Here is a 20,587-nt window from a genome sequence, read left to right on the forward strand (position 1 = left end):
CTGCCAGTCATTTCCGTCAATTCCATATAGTCCATCAACCTGGTGATCTTCTGTCCGAGGCTCTTAACTCTTTTCCAAGTCCCTTCTGCAGGTCTTCTTCATATTTATACATGCACTTTACTTTGTCTTTTGCTGATCTTGTTCTTAATTTCCTTCCTTTGATGCTGAAGAGCAGATCTCGGGGAAGCTCCGGCCTAGCAATGTTTTTATTCCTTCTCGACAGGTCAGCCAAATCTCTGTAGTTAAAACTAAAATCTTGCAGCTGGAGATTCCACCAGCTCAACTCTTGTAACAGTTTCAAAGGCTCCCTCTAAAGGGAAACAATTTCTATTTGTATCAGTCCTTTTAAGCACAGTTCAAGCAATAAAATTAGTTTCAATTTTCAGTTACTTTTACTCCTTTTTAAATGCAGAAGGAGACAATGGAAACAATGTATTTCTCTTATTTAACTAGCTGTCAACAAACGTTTTATTCACAGTCAATGTACTTTCCCAAAACGTCAGTCTTACTAGCAGCCTGTTTCCAGGTTCAGAGCGGTGGTAATTTAACTTTCTTCACTCTCTCCTGCAGGCTTACGCGATCCAAAGATTTCCCCCCTCTTCTCCTGCTTCCAAGGGGGGTTTAATGATTTTAGCCGATGGAAGTTTAATCCTTTACAGAGGACTTTCCAAGACTTTAGCTTGCAAGCTCTTTGCTTCAATCTATTTACAAAAGGGGAAGGCGGACTTCCTGTTTAAAACCTCCCCGTTTCGGAGCCAAATTAAGATGTTTAAAAATCCAATTTTCTGTTCTACTCACGGGTAGTTGTTTAGAATCAAATTGTCCACAGGAAAAAGTCAGCGCTCTCTGGCAACAGCAATGCGGCTTCACTCCATGAAAGAAGCAGTCAATTCGAAGCACCGCACCGCTCACCCCACATCGCTCCGGATCCCCGAAACCGGGTCTCTCCGCGAGTAGGAGAGGCGCAAAAGGTGCCAGCCGAATCCCACGTTCACAGGCTTCTCCCGCCTGTGATTTTTAGTGGGTCTCCGCCTTCGCTGTGGCGACCAGACCCAGATTTCCACAGAGCAAATTCCTCCCGATCAGAGGAATTCCGCCATTGCCAGAGGCGCCAACCCGGAAGTCCTATTTCAAAGTATTTCTAAACCACTCTCTGTACACACTCCCCAAGTGGCGTACAAAAAGACCACCATAGAACAGTAACATAAAAAACATAATTCAGCATAAGAACAGCCTATTCTGGATCAGACCATTGACTCGTCTAGTCCAGTATCCCATTCTCACAGCAGCCAACCAAATGCTTGTGGGGCCTGAGCACAAGAGCCATCTCCCCTCCTGTAGCTTCCAGCAACTGGTATTCAGAAGCATTGCTGTCTCCTACAAGGAAGGATGAACACAGACATCATGGCTAAAGGTAAAGATAAAGGGACCCGTGACCATTAGGTCCAGTGGGGAAGACCGGCATACCTGGTCACCTGAAAACATGCTGCCATTCATGGAAAAAACAACACCTTAAACCAGTGCCTTTTTTCCTAAAAAATGTTTAGGGGTACTCTCATTTTCCTAGGTAAGGGTAAAGGGACTATGTTTTCCTGGAGCCTGATCTTACCTACCCCTTCAGTCCTAGATTGTAGGTGTGCATAGTCATTAAAGTCCATGGTCACCTTGAATTCTTGTTTGCAAAGCTCCCATTAATTTCAAATGGGGCCAGGATCCCATTCTGCAGCTGCACTTTACCACTGCAGAAACCATTTTCGGCATATAAACATTTTGCAAAATGATCAGGTCAGAACCAGTGATAAGGTAATGAGCTGAAATAAAGATGCTAGTCACGTACAACATTCCCCCCTCTGCACTCATAAATACACTCATAACATGATATACCAGCAGAAAGGACACACCAAAGGTCATCCAGCACCACCCTTTGCATAGAAATAGGTATCTGTGCACTTACAGATCATTGTATATCAAACGCAACCCAGCAAGATGCAGTAGCCCTAAATCCATGTGACAAGATGGTTTTTTAAATATAATACTAGAATTTGGGGGTATCCAATGAAGCTGAACCTTGGAGAATTCAGGATAGACAAAGGAAAGTCCTTCACACAGTGCATGGAAAACTGGAATTTGCTCCCACCAGAGATAGTGATTTTCTTGGGAGAAAAGCAATGACAAACCTAGACAGCATCTTAAAAAGCAGAGACATCACCTTGCCAACAAAGGTCCATTAAGTTAAAGCTATGGTTTTCCCAGTAGTGATGTATGGAAGTGAAAGCTGGACCATAAAGAAGGCTGATCGCCGAAGAATTGATGCTTTTGAATTATGGTGCTGGAGGAGACTCTTGAGAAGAAGATCAAGCCTAACCATTCTTAAGGAAATCAGCCCTGAGTGCTCACTGGAAGGACAGATCCTGAAGCTGAGGCTCCAATACTTTGGCCACCTCATGAGAAGAGAAGACACCCTGGAAAAGACCCTGATGTTGGGAAAGATGGAGGGCACAAGGAGAAGGGGACGACAGAGGACGAGATGGTTGGACAGTGTTCTCGAAGCTACCAGCATGAGTTTGACCAAACTGCGGGAGGCAGTGGAAGACAGGAGTGCCTGGTGTGCTCTGGACCATGGGGTCACGAAGAGTCGGACACGACTAAACAACAAGAGATGGTGATTGCCACCAACTTGGATGACTTTAAAAGACAATTAGGCAAATTTCTGGAGGATGAGGCTAGCAATAGCAACGACGGCTGTATTCTATCCCCCCATTGTCATGACTGCCCCAAGACATTTTGGCACCTGAGGCAGACCCCAAAATGGTGCCCCCTCCCCATCAGAGAAGAAGGGGTTGGGGAATATCTACACCAGGAACAAGAGGGGAAGAAAGATCAAAATCGGAATCTGCTGCCCTGGTGGATTCTGCCGCCTGAGGCAGTCGCCTCATCTTGTCCCCTGGGTGAGCCAACCCTGTGTGTTGTTGGAAGCAATATGCCTTTGAATCAGTGCTGGATTACCAAATAGGCAGAGTAGGCACCAACCTATGGTGCCCCACAACAACGGATCAAAATAATATTGATTGGATTTAGAAAGAAAATTGCAATCAAGCTTTCTTAGTTCAATGTGGGGAGGGGGCTGAGATTTTGACTGCCTAGGGGCCTCCACAGGGTTTAATCCAGCACTGCACTGAATACCAGGGAATCACAGAAGGGGAGACCACTTTTGCACTAAGGTTTTGCTTCCCGGCTTCCCACAGGCATCTGTTTGGACACCGTGGGAGCAGGGTACTGGACTAGGCCTGATCCAATTGGGCTCTTCTAAAGCTCTTATTAATTTCACAGCTCATTTCTATTCCTCAATCCAACAGTATTCATTTCTGGCCATAGTGAAAATGCATGGAACCTCCCCCACAAAAAATGTGAGTGAAATGCTGGGTGGGTGGCTAAGTGAACTGGCTGATTTCTGTTCTTTGCTTGGCAGACTGAACTGCCAGCCTCAACAGCACAGCCAGTTCACCAAATGTTCTATCTTTTGCTAGCCTGGAGAACGCTGTTCCTTTGGGTCGGCCTTGCAGCTTACAAAATAACTGAGATAGTGTACTGCTAACTTTCACCCGTTCCTTCTCCTGTGTCAGTATTGAAGGCATTTGTGTATTAAGACATGACAGCTGTCATTTGGCAATAGTGCGCTAGGCCTAGGTGATTTTTTGGCTGAGTACAGTGTGATTAGTTCAATTGCTTCATCACTTAAAAGAATGGAACACAATTTTCAGCTTCATTGAGGTAGTGGGCTCATTAAGCTTGGCACAGTTGAACTTTGTGTGCGTATGTATGCAAACATCCTTGAGATGTTGAATTTAATTAAAATACCTTTTCATAAAAAGAAGTCAGCAAATTCTAGCAGGAGAGAGTGAGAGAGTGCACTCTAGAATTAACAGGGAGAAAGTCTTACCAGCCAAGAACTCCAAAGGCTAGACCACTCACTTGTCAGTCTTCACTATGATGTCCAGCGACACTGTGATTTGAACACCCAGTTGTTGTGAGTTCAAAGTGCAGCGTAGGGCTGTTTAAAAGCTATTTTGCAAAGAGCTTTGTGCTACTCTTTAAACCAAAAACTGTAAAAAAGTAATAATAGTTGCTTAACTTGGTAGGATTTAGCCCTGGTTGCCCTTATAGATTCTAATCCACTGACTTTAATCACGGAGTAGGAAAAATGAAAAGCAGAAACAACACAACCAACTAAAATACCATAATTCAATAATGCCACATTTCAAAGGTATTTTCTCAGTTAACAATGTATACTGATATCTTGGGGACCCCTCAGCTACACAGGGCCCTAATTCTGCACATCATGCACATGACTATAAATCCACCACTGATGCAGTAATGACTTCTGCCTATGACTGAGTGTTCTGGATGTTGACCCGGAGGGAATTTCCAGGGGTAATTTATGTAGATGGATGGTTGCTATGAGCTGCGAGGTGTTTTGTATGGGGAATTTCGGAGTGGAAATCCAAACCTATAGCAGCCCTGGCTCTGAAGCACGCCGCATGCTGCTGTCAGGCACTTTTTCTCAGCCACCGGAGGGTCCCCAGCTTCAGTCTGTGGACACAAGCTTGTGTTGACATTAGCATTTGCAGGGGGAATATTAAATCTTTAGGATTCCACACAATTGTGAGCATGTCTTTGGATGATGGGAGGGATGGTAGTGAAGAGGGGAGAAAGAAGAGAGGAAATTAGCTTGCTGCAGCCCCTAAGTATGTGGGTTAGGATTTTTTTTTGGGGGGGGGATGCATCATGAGGTTAAAACAAGAACTGTGTGGGGAAACCAGATTGGGTCCAGTTTACTTGTGGGAACACCTTGCTCCATAAATGCCTGCTCAACCATATTGAGCTGTGGAATTGGCACTGTTACAGTTGCCACATAATAATACTCCTTCTGCACTTATAATAAATCAGTCTTGTAGTGTGGCAGCAGTTCTCTTTCAACACCACCTTAAAACATTTTTGTTACATGCAGAAGTTAGATGACTTTTATTTCTTTTTGTTTACAGTTGATTTTAACCATCTTTTGAATATTTTAAAATGCTCATTTTTAACTGTTTTTAATCAATCATTTCAATGTTTTCATTTATAGTTTTGTAAACCAATTAGAGGTTTTTCTTACAATCAAGCTGTATATGCATTTTGGGTCAATGAGATTAACAAACAAATAAAACATTCTACTCTTCTTGCTCTGGCCTGCACTGAAAATTCAGAATGTTGAACTTTTGGCCAACTTAAAAGAGGTGTTGGGGGTCAAAACTGCCTGCCTTCTCTTAGATTTTTGAGGTTGGGGACAAGGCAAATGGTAAGCACCCATCAGAGGTGAGTGAGGAGTCAAGCCAGGAAGTATTTTGACGTGCAGCCCAAACAGGAAGCCTTTTATGTCTCTTCCCATCCGAGAGGACCCAAATGGCAACTTGGATGCACAGAGCCAATGCAGAGCCTAAGTACTGGGGGCTAGGAAATGCTCCAAGTTGCAATGTCAGTATTTTGCCACAAGGGGCAGCTGCACATTGAGGCAAAGGTTCATATTTCTAAAGTCAGCACCTCCTGGTTCTGGAGATGGGGTAGCAGAAATTGCGGGGGTTCTTGGCCTTAAGCTGCCATTTTATTTACTCTAGAAGGCTGCAGAATGAAACTAGGTCAATATGAGATTAGCCGTCTATGAGAACTGCCTGTCCTCTATAACTGGCTTTCCTTGATTCAGGCAATTGTCCCCACCTTATATATCAAACAGCAGTGTGAATCCTCTGGCCTGGTTGGGGGCCAAATGTGGCCCTCAGGGTCTCCCAGTCTGGCCCCCGTGATGCACTTCAGCCTGCATTGCTCAAATTCTTCTTGAGTGAGTGAAATATGTCATTGAATTCTGATCATGTTTCTTGCTTGTCTAGAAGGAGGGTGGGGAGTATTTGTAAAACTACCATATTACACAAGGGTAAAATTGGCATTTCTCAGCTGGAAGAGCATGAGACTCTTAATCTCAGGGTCGTGGGTTAAGATTCCTGCATTGCAAGGAATTGGACTAGATGATCCTAGTGGTCCGTTCCAACTCTGCAGTTCTATGATTCTATGATTTGTTGCTCTGTCCACGTTTGCCTCTGGCCCTGCGCACCCCTGGCATGTGGCTCCTGGAAGGTTACACAGACAGGAACGTGGCCCTTGGTCTGAAAAAGTTGGTTCCCATCTCCCCCATCTAGAGTTTGGGATGGAGAAAGATGCTGTTACGGAAAAGATGCAATTGTCAGAGCAAAATGCCTGCAGTAGGTCTTTCAGGGCTGGCAATGCAACACACCGTCTCCTCCATGCAGCTCTGAGAAGAACCAGCTTGCGCAGTAATAATCAAGACATCTCCTTTCTTGTCAAGTGGTTACATTTCCCACCGCTCGTTTTAAAAACCACCGTGCCATGAGCCAGCCCTCTCTTTCCTTTGTTGTTGTTATTAAATATATGAGAAGTGTCACTTGCTCAAACATTCATTGCCTGGGGGAATGGAAGGAATATCCAGATTTAATTTTCTTACCTGCTCCTTGTCAGGTGTGGGTGATTAATGTGTTTTTCATTACAAACAATAGCCAAGAATCAGGCTTCCATTTCAGTAAGGAAGATTTGTCTACTCAGAGAAACTAGTGTGGAAGGAAATAACCAGGTAGAGCCACTGAAATAAATAGATGTGGTGAACTTAGGTCCATTAATTTCAATGGTTCTACTTCGAGTAGGACATAGTTGGCCAGAACCCATTTGTCTCTGTTACAAGTACACTGGTAAAGACACTGTTTAGGTTATGCTTATGCTTTTTAAAACATATGTTATTGTCCATTTTAATTGTTGATTTTTAAAATGTTTTGATGAATACATTACCATGTGTTTTAATGACATGCTTTTATATTTCTTGCAATTGAACTACAACTCCCATAAGCCCTCAGCCACCCTGTGTTGACTTAGGGGATCACTAAAACATGGACTAATGAACTAATCCAGCCATTGAAGGAGCAATCTCAGTGCTCATTGCCTTTCACTGCAGGGGAGGGATGCCTCTGTGTTGTTGTCGTTTCATTTGCTAGTGCTGGAGATATTATTGAAAAGGATGGTAGAGGCACTTAAAATGATACACCATAAAGAGGTTTGGCTGTCATCTGTGCCTCTGAACCCTGCCAGTTTATGAATATAGATAGACTGATTTCCATAATTTTAGATGTATTTTTTCCCCCTTCAGCAGCTGCTTCTGTGCCAGGAAGTCTTTTTTATATATATAGAGGAAATGATGTACAAATTGCTTTGCTAGATCACCTTAGCTATCTGGTCCAGGATTCTGGCACCAGTCAGGTGCTTCTGGGAGCTCAATGGGGCATGAAGGTGAAGGCTGTCTTTCATTCTTTATCTCCAACATCCTGCAAACACAGAGATCCTGAATTTGCTAATGAAGTTATCATGGTCAGGTGGGAATTTGCAATGTGGTCTCCCAGGTCCTTGTCTGACACTCTAGCCCAGTAACAGGCAATCTCGGTCCTCCAGTTGTTTTGGGACTACAGTTCCCATGATCCCTAACTAACAGGACCAGTGGTGAGGGATGATGGAAATAGTAGTCCCAAAACATCTGGAGGGCCAAGGTTGCCTATGCCTGCTCTAGCCGCTATACCACCCTGGCTCTCGCCAACCAGATGCTTCTGGGAAGCTTTCAAACAAGACCTGAGTGAATCAGAACTCTTCCTATTTGCCATTCCCAACAACTCCAACCATGGCATCAGACACAGTAGAAGTTAGTTCTTACAGAACCAGCTCCCCATACACTTTCACTCCATTCCAAAACCAGTTTTGCAGCCTTGCAATGTCCAAAAAAGGAGCCCTCAAGCCTAGAAACAGTTCCTAAGACTGAGGAGGTGTTTCCCACTCTGGATAATGGATTCCATTGCCGAGAGATGCACAGAGGATTTATTCTTTGTGTCAGCTATCCAGACAGCCATTGTTGGGTAGAGGTAGTTTATCTCTCCCTGTTTCAGTACATTTTCAAGACATGAATGTCAATGTAATTAAGTTCCAGGGAGGACACAGAGAGGGATCATGGTGGGTGGTGGTAAGGAGGGTCATTCTTAACAATGGAAATGTGAGTAGATGAATAGAGCCATTGCTTCAGAACCTATGAGCATTTGTCCTGCAGAGAGAATCTCCCTTTGTCAATTCCACTTGTTACGTCCTTTGATTTGCAGGAGGCAGAGTGTGTGGCACAGGTGAGGAAAGATGTGAGGTTTTCATTCAAAGCTTCCAAAAAGAAATAAGCATTAAGGAACTGGGTCTTTGCAATAATTCACCAGCAGTCAATGTTCATTAAACCATGTGGCAGATGCTAGATTGGGCTGGGTTCCAGACCATGGGAGTGTGGGGAGACAGACCACATGTATTAAGTAGTCCGTCCCCCCCAGCCAGTTCCCACCCACCCACAGACAGCATGGGGTCACTGCAGGATGCAATGGTTGGGGCACAGCCAGCCTGCATGATCCCACTGTGTCTCCCCATACAAACTGAATCATGTGGAAACTAGATCCAGTGTGTGAAATTTAGAGACTTTTTAAATGTTACTGCAGTTCTACTGATTGCATAAACCAGGGCCAATTGTCTCTTATATCCCATCTGCTAGAGCAGCCTTTCTCAACCTTGGGTCCCCAGATGTTTTGGGACTACAACTCCCATCATCCCTGACCACTGGTCCTGTGAGCTAGGGATCATGGGAGTTGTAGGCCAAAAACATCTGGGGACCCAAGGTTAAGAACCACTGTGCTAGAGCTTACTGTTTGCCAGGGAAGTAGTGGCAGTTGCTGGAGTCTTTTCAAGGAAAGGCACATTAGCACCCTGGACAGCTCCCTGTGGGCCCTGATGGCTGAGCTATGGAATATGGTGTCTCAGCAAAGGAGCAGAATCATCTGGAGGCTTACGAAAGCTAGCCCGGCTTACCTGTCCATTGACTCTGCTCCCCTACCTGCTCTCCTGGCCTGAGAGCTGCCTGCAGTCTTTAAAAGGAGGAGAAATGGGCACTAAAATAAATAGTGGCTGCCTAGTGATAGAGGTGGCCCTGCATCACCTGAGATCCAGTATGTGCTACACTCCATCAGCCTGGGTGGCTCTTTGCTGGAGAAAGCTGCTGTGCTGTCCCCCTTTGCCTGTCTTTGAGGAGAGTCCTGAATCTTTTGTGTTGAGGCTCTGGCTCTCCTGTCCTTTTCTCTCTCTCTCTCTCTCTCTCTCTCTCTCTCTCTCTTTTAATTCTCTTATTTATTTTAATTAATTTTTAAATTATTTTTATTTTTTCAAAAAAAATTAATTTAATTTTAAACTGTGAAGTGCTGTGTTGATGGGACTTCCCTCCACTTCCCTGAGGCAAATGGATGGCCATCTGTCATGGATGCTTTTGTTTAGATTCCTGCATTGCAGGGGGTTGGACTAGATGACTCCTTGAGATCCCTTCCAACTCTACAATTCTGTTGTTCTATGAAATCTTCATGGCCGAGTTAGCCTGGGCAGCAGGATAACTATCATGGTGCCTCCAGGTGCTGTTAGACTACAACTCCCACATCATCTACCATTGGCTAGCACTGGTGGGGAAAGTAGACCAGCATCATCCAGAGGGGGAACCACATTGGCTACATCTCAGTTACAGTTTAGTGGGGATTTTCCTCCCTCTCTGGAAATTTGCCTAACATGTCTGCCTGTCTATAAATGTGTGTGCACATTTTGTGCAAATTTGTGTCATGAGTCTGTGTCCCACCTGATCCTTCCTGACCTTCCAGGACTGAGAATAGCCACTGAAATATATTCGTTCCATCCGAATGGTCCTAGGAATGCATTGCATTTCTGAATGACCATTAGGAATGCATTAAAGCCCAGAAGATTGGTTGTTTACATCACTGGTATTCAACTCCCCACTTTCTTTGGTAGAGGAACTCTGAAACGTCCTGAGCAAGCCCCTCTCCACCCCTCACCACAAAGTAAAGGAAAATGGTAAAAGCAGGAAATGAGTAATTTACAAAGGAGTATGCTCGGCGCCACCAGCAACATGCAACCGCCTTGTTCCCTAATGGTGATTACTGCAAAGCAAATGTAAACTTGAAAGAACCTTAGCAGCTAATCATTTATTGCTCCCAAAATTTATTGGCCTCTTGGTGCTGTGAAATGTAAAATGCAGTAAAACGCTGTCCAGCCAGAGAGAGGCACTGCTAGCAGAAAGTGCTGACTTAAATCTTGGAAGGGCTGCCAGGATGCTATTAAGCCGGACCATCACAAATCTCACGCTTGGTCATGATTAATGGCCTGTTGGGGTTTGTTCCCTGGGCTGCCCAGCACAGCCCTGCAAAAATGGTGAGCTCTGAAGGTCATCCCAAAATGCTCCATCAGCTGCCTTGGGCACAGGGCAGGAGTATGTGCTAAGACAACTACAGGTGGCTGCTTCTACTTCGAGCTTTGAAGAAGGCGTTTTGATGAGGCTCAACTATGGATGGGGGAGAAATTCGATTCAGTTCACATTTAAAGGTGAATCTCCCCTAATTTGCACTTTCCACAGTGATAGATGAACCAATCCTCCTAAATTTACACTTTCCCATATTTTTCAGTGCACTTCTCCAGCCAAATGTTGTGTACGTGAACACATATACTAGGATAAAACATGTATAAAAATCACACAGATTCACCCACACACAAAAAAAGATACAAAAAGGAATCATGGCTTTGTAAAAATGTGTACCTTAGGCAAAATTGCATAGAAAATGTGGGAGAAATTGTCACTAAAATGATGGTGAATTTTTGTGAGGCCTTTAAAAAGTGAAAACATATGTGGAAATTCAGAGAACTGAAGACTGGAAAAATGAGAAACAAAGAGAAACAGAAATGGACAGATTCATCCATCTCTGCACTGGCATCACTGCAGCTTACCGTATTTTTCACACCATAAGACGCACCTGACTATAAGATGCACCTAGTTTTTAGAGGTACCTAACATAAGGATATAAGTAGAGCCCTTCTGGATCAGGCCAATGGCCCATCTAGTCCAGCATCCTGTTCTCAGAGTGGCCAAGCAGCTGCCCTTATGGGAAACCCACATGAAGGATCTGAGGAAAAGAGCAATCTCTCTGCTATGGTTCCCAAGCAACTAGTGTTCAGAAGCATTACAGAATGAAACCGTGGAGACAGAGATTAGCCATCAATAGCCTCTTCCTGCCCAGATGGTGCTCGGATGGGGCATAGTGGCAGCAAAGTTAGGGCTGGGTGGTTAATCTGTCACTTTCCAACTAGTCCAGCTGGAAACTAGAAATACTCCCAAGGTTTTTGCAATGGTGTGACCCACGTGGGTGAGTAATGCCATTGTTCCTGCTGCCTCTCGGGGAAATGAGTGCTGCCTACCTATTCCCCTGATTCAACGCGATATGACGCTTCCACCACTTTTGTGTCTGAGCTTCTGCTTACAACAGTTATTATCCTTGCTGAAGCGAGGACAGAGAAAAAGACAGAGCAGCGCTGTCAAGCAGTTAGCAAAAAATCTTTCAAGGAACCAGAGATAAGCTTTTGCCTGCCTTTCTGAAGAGAATATCAAAGGCAGCAGTCCCCCCCAAAAGAGCTCTTCCCTCCACACCTCTTTTTAAAAGGTGACTGATTCCATCTCTTAGCAGTAAAGGCAGGTTTTCAAGTAACCCAGTGTAGTCACCTACATTCACAATTACAAAAATGGTGGGTCAAATCTAAAGGTTCTGACAGCTGAGTAGTATACTGGAATCCACAGTGTCTTCACTCTCCCTGCTATGCAAGTCAATCACAGTTGCTTCAAGGAGTTTTTTTGATCTCAGCTTCACTTCACATCTGAAAATCCTACAAACCTCATATCAAGATGCAGCTGTGAGAAAAAGACAAATGGGCAGCACTTTCAAAACAGATGAGAAAACTTGATGGGTTCTGGCCAATTTTATAGCTTCCCTCTTCTCCTTTGGCATTCCGTGTACCCAGATTTGCTGCACAATGTTCTTCATGCCAAGGTACCTGGCACCTAGCTTCAAATGCTGTGTCACCAGCACTTTTCCTCTGCCAGAGCACAGTTCTGGCACCTCTCAGGTGGGTGCCATTGCAAGCCGATGCTCCCCCCGCCCTGTTCTTGCCTTTATGTACTTCTGAGAAGCCCAAAATGAGCCATTGTCATGTCAAAATGGAAACTGGCCAGTGTGTGCAAGTCTACACATTTTTTTAGATCTATAACTCCACCTAGCTCCTAGCCGCTCCTAGCCATGATTGGTAAAGCTATGGGGTGAAGCCAATTTGTATTTCCTCTACTTCAATCCTTCTCCTGTGTAGCAGTGGTGGGTCTTAAGCCTTCCAGCCAGGCCTCTACTGTTGCACACATGGGGATTTGTGTGAGGGCCTTTCCGAGATGCCCTAGCCCTCCACCTGAATCTAAGACAACGAGGGAGACGGGGGCACATTGTTAATGGAAAAATCCGAGGGCTCCCTTGGACAAAAACAAAGACACCAACCAGGATAACTTGGAGCAAAACAGCAGCCTGTAGGCTTGGCCTTTATTGAATACTGTCGCGACAGGACTCCCACCCACAACAAGATGAAGCAAAATGGAAGCCCAGAAAAAAAGAAGACCCCAACTTTTATTAGTTACTAATCCCCCAAACTACACCCCTAAGACTACATCACAACTACATCACAAAAAGGAGGAGTTGAGGGAGGAGTTGTGGTGGTAACCTGAGTGCCCTGTCACCTGGCTGGTTCCTCCTTTCCCCCCTCCCCATGAATACTTTCCAGGTGACAAAGGGGAGCTTGCAGTTTCCTGCCCCCAGAGGGAAGGGCTAATCATTGTCCTTTGCTCCAGTCCATGCTGAATCCACTCCCATATGCATATGTGAACTTGATGGTTTTCTGTCTAGGACCATCAGGGTTGGCATAGCAACTGGGCAGGGATCCTGTGTATGTGCTGGTATGCTCAGGGGATTATGGCTGCCCTATATCAAACCTTCCCCATTTTGTAGACCTTCCTTCATGGAGGAAAATAAAAGTGGAACAGTGCAGATCCGACGTGTGGTTGATTTTCTATGAATTTATAACAGAAGCGTAGCATATGTAGTGTGTGTGTGTGTGTGTGTGTGTGTGTGTGTGTGTGTGTGTGTGAAGTTTGTACAAACTGAATGATTGGGGGGGTTCCTGCGACAACATTTATTTGACCTGCACCAGAACCAAGACCTGCACCAAACCAACTAGGGAGACAGCTTGCAGTAGTTTTCAGCACCTTCATGGGCAGTGAACACGACTGTTGCCAAACCAGCATCTGTTCAGGGCTGCCCAGTGATTTACTGTAACGACTTCATGGTGTGTTCCAGCACCTATTTTTCAGGGGGAGGGGGGCAGAAGCACTGTGCATCACAGACTGATTTTGAGAAATGTGTAGCCAGCAGTTCCGTTTAGGCAACAAACAATCTGAAGCCCATGCTGCAGTATGAAATTGATCAAAACATATTACAGTGGTACCTCGGGTTACAGATGCTTCAGGTTACAGACTCCACTAACCCAGAAATAGTACCTCGGGTTAAGAACTTTGCTTCAGGATGAGAACAGAAATTGCGCAGCGATGTCGTGGCGGCAGCGGGAGGCCCCATTAGCTAAAGTGGTAAGAACAGTTTCAGGTTAAGAACGGACCTGCAGAACAAATCAAGTTCTTAACCCGAGGTACCACTGTAGTGGAAGCTATGAGTTGGAGGCATCAGAGCCTGTTCCTTACCAAACAGGAGATGTCTCCATCATCTTTTCAGTGCCTGCTGAAAAACTACCGTTTTCTACAAGCCTTTTGGGTGGAGGTTTTTATTTGTTTTTATGCGTGAAATTGTTTCAGTTGTTGTAATGCATGGAATTGTTTTTAATTCTGTACATATGGAATTGGTCTTAGGTATGGAAACCATTTTTAATTGTTGTTTTTACTGCAGAATTGCTTTGAGATGTTTTATGTGAAGTGATTCCTAAATGGAATTTTCATTTAAATCATTTAACTTAAGCAGGGGTGGTCATCTACCAGCCTGAAGGCCAAATTTGGCCTGTCATCCCCTTGACCTAAAATTTACAAGCAGTGGTCTTGGCAGTAGCACTAAACAGCCAACCACTTTCTTCCAGATAAAATTAAGAACAGGATATATCACTGCACCCTCAGTTCAGTCCTTCTTCCATTGAGATATGAAGCTGGAACCTGGACCAAGAGTCATGAAAACTCACATCTATTTGGGTCCTTACTGCTTACCTTTTCGAGAGGCTACATCTAAAGGTGGGAAGTGCCGTCATGGAGAATCTTGGAGTCTGATTGGCTGAGACACAGTGCTTTTTTCTGGGGGTACGCAGGGGTACTAAACATTTTGTGAATCTAAGTTTGGCCTCATTGAGGGGCAGTATTTCAATATGAGTAGGAGAATGATAGTACCCTTAAACATTTTTTTAGGAAAAAAAGCACTGCTGGGACCCATCAACACCTGGAGGTCTACAGATTAGTCACCTCTAGCGACAGGGGAGAAATTCCATTTTGTTTACCTTTCAGTGAGACGCTACCTGATCCACTTTTTGAACCAATACACAAACCAAAACACAGGCCCCCCCCATTTTTTTTGTTCTTCTCTGAATTTTGCAGTGCAGTCCTCCAACCAAGGACTGCCAACAAAAATGTATATACACTAAGGTAAAGTGTGTGTTAAAATGCATATGTTAGTGAAAATAACATTAAAATACATCATATCTGGTAAAAGCGCTTTTCAAAAATGTGTATATTAAGAGAAAATCTGCTGATGAGCTTTCATGAGGACTTTAGAAAGAAAATCACACATGGATGTGTATAACTGAACATAAGATTGGAAAAATGAGAAAATGAAAGAAATGGGTAGATATACCCATCTGTATCTGGTGCACAGTTTTGCATCCACCATATTAGGCAACCCACCACACCTGAGGCCCTCCCTAAACAAATGGCAGGATGTTTGCTGAGAGCTTTCAGTGCTGGCTGGCCCTGCAGCTGGTGGCAAACAAGCAAAAGCTCCTCGATAAACATGGTTTGTTTGTAGACCAAACACTGTGTAATTACTCCCCAGCCATTAACATCATACTGTTTATCTGAGGCATTTTTCTGGATCAGCAATAAAGCCATACTACAAAGAGCAGGAAGCTGTTACATACACCTGGTCCACGAGGGATGCTCATCTGGCTTGGATGAAGAATCTAGGCCTGAATGCCTTAATAAAAAGAGCTGTTTCCAGGTGGAGGGGTTGCCAAATGGCCCAGCCAGGCTTCTCCAACCTGCTGCCCTTCAGATGTCCCCTCCCTCCTGCTTAAATATTTTTGTTGATTTGCTGCACACACAAAGACGAGTGAGAGGTGACATGATAGAAGTTTATAAAATTATGCATGGCATGAAGAAAGTGGAGAGAGTAAAGTGTTTCTCCCTCTCTTATAACACCAGAACTCAGGGACATCCAAGGAAGCGGTTGTAAACAAAAATGGCCCTTTTCCCTTATGGGGTATCCAAGAGACCGTATAGAGTCCTTACATAGGTTCCCTATTGGTAGGAGAAGATAACAGAGGCCAACCAGAGAATATTGAGAGGCAAAGCAGCTAGTAAGCTTGATCTTTATTGATCTGTTGCAGGAGAGGAGAAGGAACCCAAAACAATGGCACACAAGGCCTTATAAAGACTTTTGAAATTGTCACCCTGTAGATCAAGACCACCCCCAGAAACATCATACATCCATCACAGAAGGGGTGTAACCTAAGACCACCCCCCAGATACATCATACCTACATCACAAAAAAGGCGGTCTAAAACAGGAATTTGAATGTTGTTTTTCTCCTGTCGTTGTTTTTCTCCTGTCTGGCAGGTTACTTGATTGGATTTCCTGGGGAGCCTGGCCAGTCTTTTGTAATGATAAATACTTAGTTCCTGGGCCAGGTCACAGGCTCACACCCTATTCATATCTTAAATGTGCCCTTAAGACAGGATTTGTGAGGAAAGAGACAATGGGAGGTTTCCCACTTTGACCTTGCAGAGAAAACATTGGCTCAGTTTAGGAATCAAAATGGTTCCAGGTCGGTCTTCCTGTGCTGATCTATGTACGTGCTTGGTTGGTACGCTTATGAACATTACCATATATCTAAGACCATAAAATTCCTATCACAAAGCTGAATGTTGGAAGATTCAGGATAAAAGAAAGGACGTCTTCATGCAACTCCTTCCCATAGGAGTTAGTGATGGCCACTAACTTGGATGGCTTTTTAAAAGGCTAGACGACTTCATGGAAGATATGGCTGTTAGTGGCCACCAGCCACAATGCTATGCTCTGCCTCCACCACCAAAGGCAGCAGATATTATTTTCTGGAAGCCACTAGAGGGGAGAGTGCTGTTGTGCTCCTGTCTTGCACGGGGGCTTTCCATAGACATCTGCTTGGCCACTGTGAGAACAAGTTGCTGAACTAGATGGGCCATTGGCCTGATCCAGCAGGCTCTTCTTGCATTCTTATGTTGTACTACAACTCCCATCATCCCTGACTCTTAACCATGCTTGCTGGGTGAATGAGAGCTGGAGCCCAAAATCAACAGGAGGGCCAAAGGTTTCCCACTCATAGGCTATTATAGCGCTAACAATATCCTAAATGGAAATGCTGAACCTTGCCGAAATGTCAATGGTGGTTTTATTAATAGCTAGTGGCCATTAAATACACCTGAGATTCATGGCTGAGGGAAGAAAATCAGCCCTGAGTGCTCACTGGAAGGACAGATCCTGAAGTTGAGGCTCCAATACTTTGGCCAACTCATGAGAAGAGAAGACTCCCTGGAAAAGACCCTAATGTTGGGAAAGATTGAGGGCACAAGGAGAAGGGGACGACAGAGGACGAGATGGTTGGACAGTGTCCTCGAAGCTACAAACATGAGTTTGACCAAATTGTGGGAGGCAGTGGAAGACAGGAGTGCCTGGCATGCTCTGGTCCATGGGATCACGAAGAGTTGGACACGACTAAACGACTAAACAACAACAGGAATTTGAACCTGAGTGTCTCAGGTCTCAACTTAACACTCTAACCACTTACACCCTACTGGTTCCCTCTTTAATAAAAGTTCAGATTTTTCCTTCTCATTATGTGCAAACCTGGGAACACTCCCATGCTCGATGAAGTAAGTGCATCCGTCAGAGTTTTGTCATTTCCTGGCTAATGCTGCTGTCTAAACTATGTCTGCTCAGAAGCAAGGCCTGTTGAATTCAGTGGAACTTACTCTCAGGTTAGGGGGAGCTTATGAAACCGAACTATAAATGCAGAAACTACACTGGTTCTCTGAGAGACCACCTGCTTCAAATCTGGCCTTTAACCCAGAGCTCTGTAGGCAAACTCAGCCCAATATGGAGATGGCCATATAATATTTCCAGGTAGGAATTGATGAGATCATTCACCTTCTAAAACACTACAGCTTGTCAACAACAAGAGCTGCATATACGCCGTACATTTAAAGTGCATGACTTAGCTCCAAAAGTCTTGGGGACTGTAGTTTACCTTTCGCAGAGCTGCAATCCCCAAAACTCTTAACAAGTAAAATGACCAGGATTCTTTTGGGACAAATCTTGTGCATTAATTATGCTTTAAATGTATGGTGTGTGTATGACATCCAAAAACATACTCCGCATAGATTCACTGAAATCATTGGGGCTAATTTAAGCTCATTGATTTCAATGAGTGAATATAACTCAGTCAAATGTAAAGGTAAACGTAAAGGGACCCCTGACCATTAGGTCCAGTCGCAGACTACTCTGGGGTTGAGGCACTCATCTCGCTTTACTGGCTGAGGGAGCCGGCGTACATGTGGCCAGCATGACTAAGCTGCTTCTGGCAAACCAGAGCAGCACACAGAAACGCCGTTTACCTTCCCGCCAAAGCGGTACCTATTTATCTACTTGCACTTTGATGTGCTTTCAAACTGCTAGGTTGGCAGGAGCAGGGACCGAGCAACGGGTGCTCACCCTGTCACAGGGATTTGAACCGCCGACCTTCTGATCAGCAAGTCCTAGGCTCTGTGGTTTAACCCACAGCATAACCCACGTCCTTCAGTCAAATGTAATTCTCGGTAAATGCTGACTATTATCATTGCCTTACTTATAGCATAGTAGTTGTATGTAAATGCACAGAACCAAACAATGTCAGGCAGGTGACCAGCTTTTAATTATTTCAGCTAGACTTTGTGATCTGTTGTCTAGGACCCTGCCCCACTCGCACTCGCACATAAACACACACAAAAAATCCTTCTCTTGACCGCAATGTGAGAATCTTGAGAATAATTTCTGGGCTTCTCCATCAAATGTTCACACTAAGACTCCCTACCCTGCACAGTCTTCCAAAACAACTCTGCCAATATAATTTTGCAAGCTGAAGGAGGAATTGCTGGGGATTTGGAGACGTTAAAATGAGGTGTCAGCTAGATTTTATCCACTGTCCCTTCTTTTTTTTGCCCAAAAGATGCAAATAAAGATATATTCAGCTACATTACAAGCACAATTCCCTGCCTGCCCTCTCATTCTCTCTCCAAGCTTCATCTGCCTGCAGTGAGCGAAATGAGCTCTTGCAGCTTCTTGGCTCTCGGGGATGGAAGGAAGCCACGCAGCCCATTCAATTTGATCCACCAGCTTGCAGGCTATGAATGAAGCAGAAGCCAAGTCAACATTATTGGCTCAGATGCTGTTTTATTTCATTAGCTAGTTATTTAAAACCCTCTCCAAAGAGCTGAGAATCAGTCACAAGTGAGTGTCAGGTTCAGCCACCAGAGGATTTTTTTTTTTTAAATTATCTTTAAAAACAAATTCGGTTTACTGAAAACTTCACTTTTTATTTATTTGATTTAAAATGGCAAATCTACCTTACCACTGGTTAAAAATGGTTAAAAATAAAATAAGGGCATTAAAAGAAGTAATAAAAATGCAATAAAACTTTTTTTAAAAAAACAAAAACCAACATCTTAAATCCATTAAATATAGTAAGCTGGGACAAACAAAAAGGTTTTAGTCTGCTACCCAGAACTCAGAAAACTCAGGGGAGAAGCCCAGGGCAACAAAACAACAAAACAAAACAAAACAAAACAAAACAAAACAAAACAAAACAAAACAAAACAAAACAAAACAAAACAAAACAAAACAAAACAAAACAAAACACAAAACTTGTACACAAAAGCACAACAGCTGTAAGCAAACTGCAGTTGTGTGAATGGCTTTCTTGTATTACACAAGACATCTGATCGCCAACTTTCCTTTTCCCACCCAAGAGAACACAGACAAGCCAGTCAAGCTGCACGACTGTTTTATCCCCGTCTGTGCTTTCTTCAGTATTTTGTCTCAGTGTGAGATGAGTACAGCATTTATTTGCCTGAATCTCTCCTGGCTTTGCCCTTGGGAACATAGCGAGTCCATTTTACAGAAGGAACGCTCTGGGCCCCCAAATAGCTCAGCCAGACTCTTCATCTCAGGGTTGTGGGTTTGACTGATCTATATGACCAAATCCTGCAGAGAGTTTTGGCCACTGTTAGTTCTAGCTTGGGACCCCACCCACAGTTATCCTTGATGTGACGGTGTGCTTCCTAGTGGATTGATTTTAATCATCACCCTGCTTTTCAGTCCCAATAAGTACCCTCAGGAGATCTGGGACAGTAAAATCCCAAAGAACATAAAAGCAGAGAGTATTCAGCCCTGGCATTAGTGGAACGCTCTGTCACAAGAGACCAGGGCCCTGCGGGATTTGACAGAGCCTGCAAGACGGAGCTGTTCCGCCAGGTCTTTGGTTGGGGCCCAGTCTGACCCCCCTTTTTTTCTTTGTTCTTTTTAATAAGACCCTGTATGTAAGTGGCCTCCCTAACCCTTTCCACCAGATCATATAAGACTAGCACAAACAGTTGGGCCTGCTGAGCACTCAATGCTCCCAACCCCTATAGTTATTATCTGTGGGTTGCCATCTGATTTTATTCTGCTCCAAATTTGATTTTTAAGCTGTATTTTAATTGATTGTTTGATTTATGTTTTTAATGTATCATATACTTTGATGTTAGCTGCCCTGAACCCAGTCCTGGCTGGGGAGTGCGGGGTATAAATAAAATTTATTATTATTATTATTATTATTATTATTATTATTATTGATTTGCTCTGCTGACAGAACTTTATCTCCCAGAAGAAAAATGATGTCTCTGCTCTTCCAGGTCAACAAACTCTGAGATTATTTCCTTGGAAGGGAAAATCTACCCCATTCCTGCCTTCTACCTTCTCTGTTTCCTTCCTGCTTTCCTCCCAGCCAGAGCAATATTTTCAGTTTTCCTTTTTATTTCCCTCCTGGGAGGGGAGGGCTTCAGACTATGCCTGTGTTGAATTGCACCAGACAGCCATGGAGATTTGACTGCTCCCACCCTCCCTGAACAGCAACTATATTTAGAGCCTAACTAGACAAGATGACAAAGACTCTTGGCTTTAAAATGTCTATATGTGTGAGCTTTAACAGGGCATGTATGAACTTCATGGGGCAATTTGCTTTAG

The sequence above is a fragment of the Podarcis erhardii genome (assembly GCF_964252035.2).
Source record: "Podarcis erhardii genome assembly, chromosome: 14".
NCBI classification, from domain to species: Eukaryota; Metazoa; Chordata; class Lepidosauria; order Squamata; family Lacertidae; genus Podarcis; species Podarcis erhardii.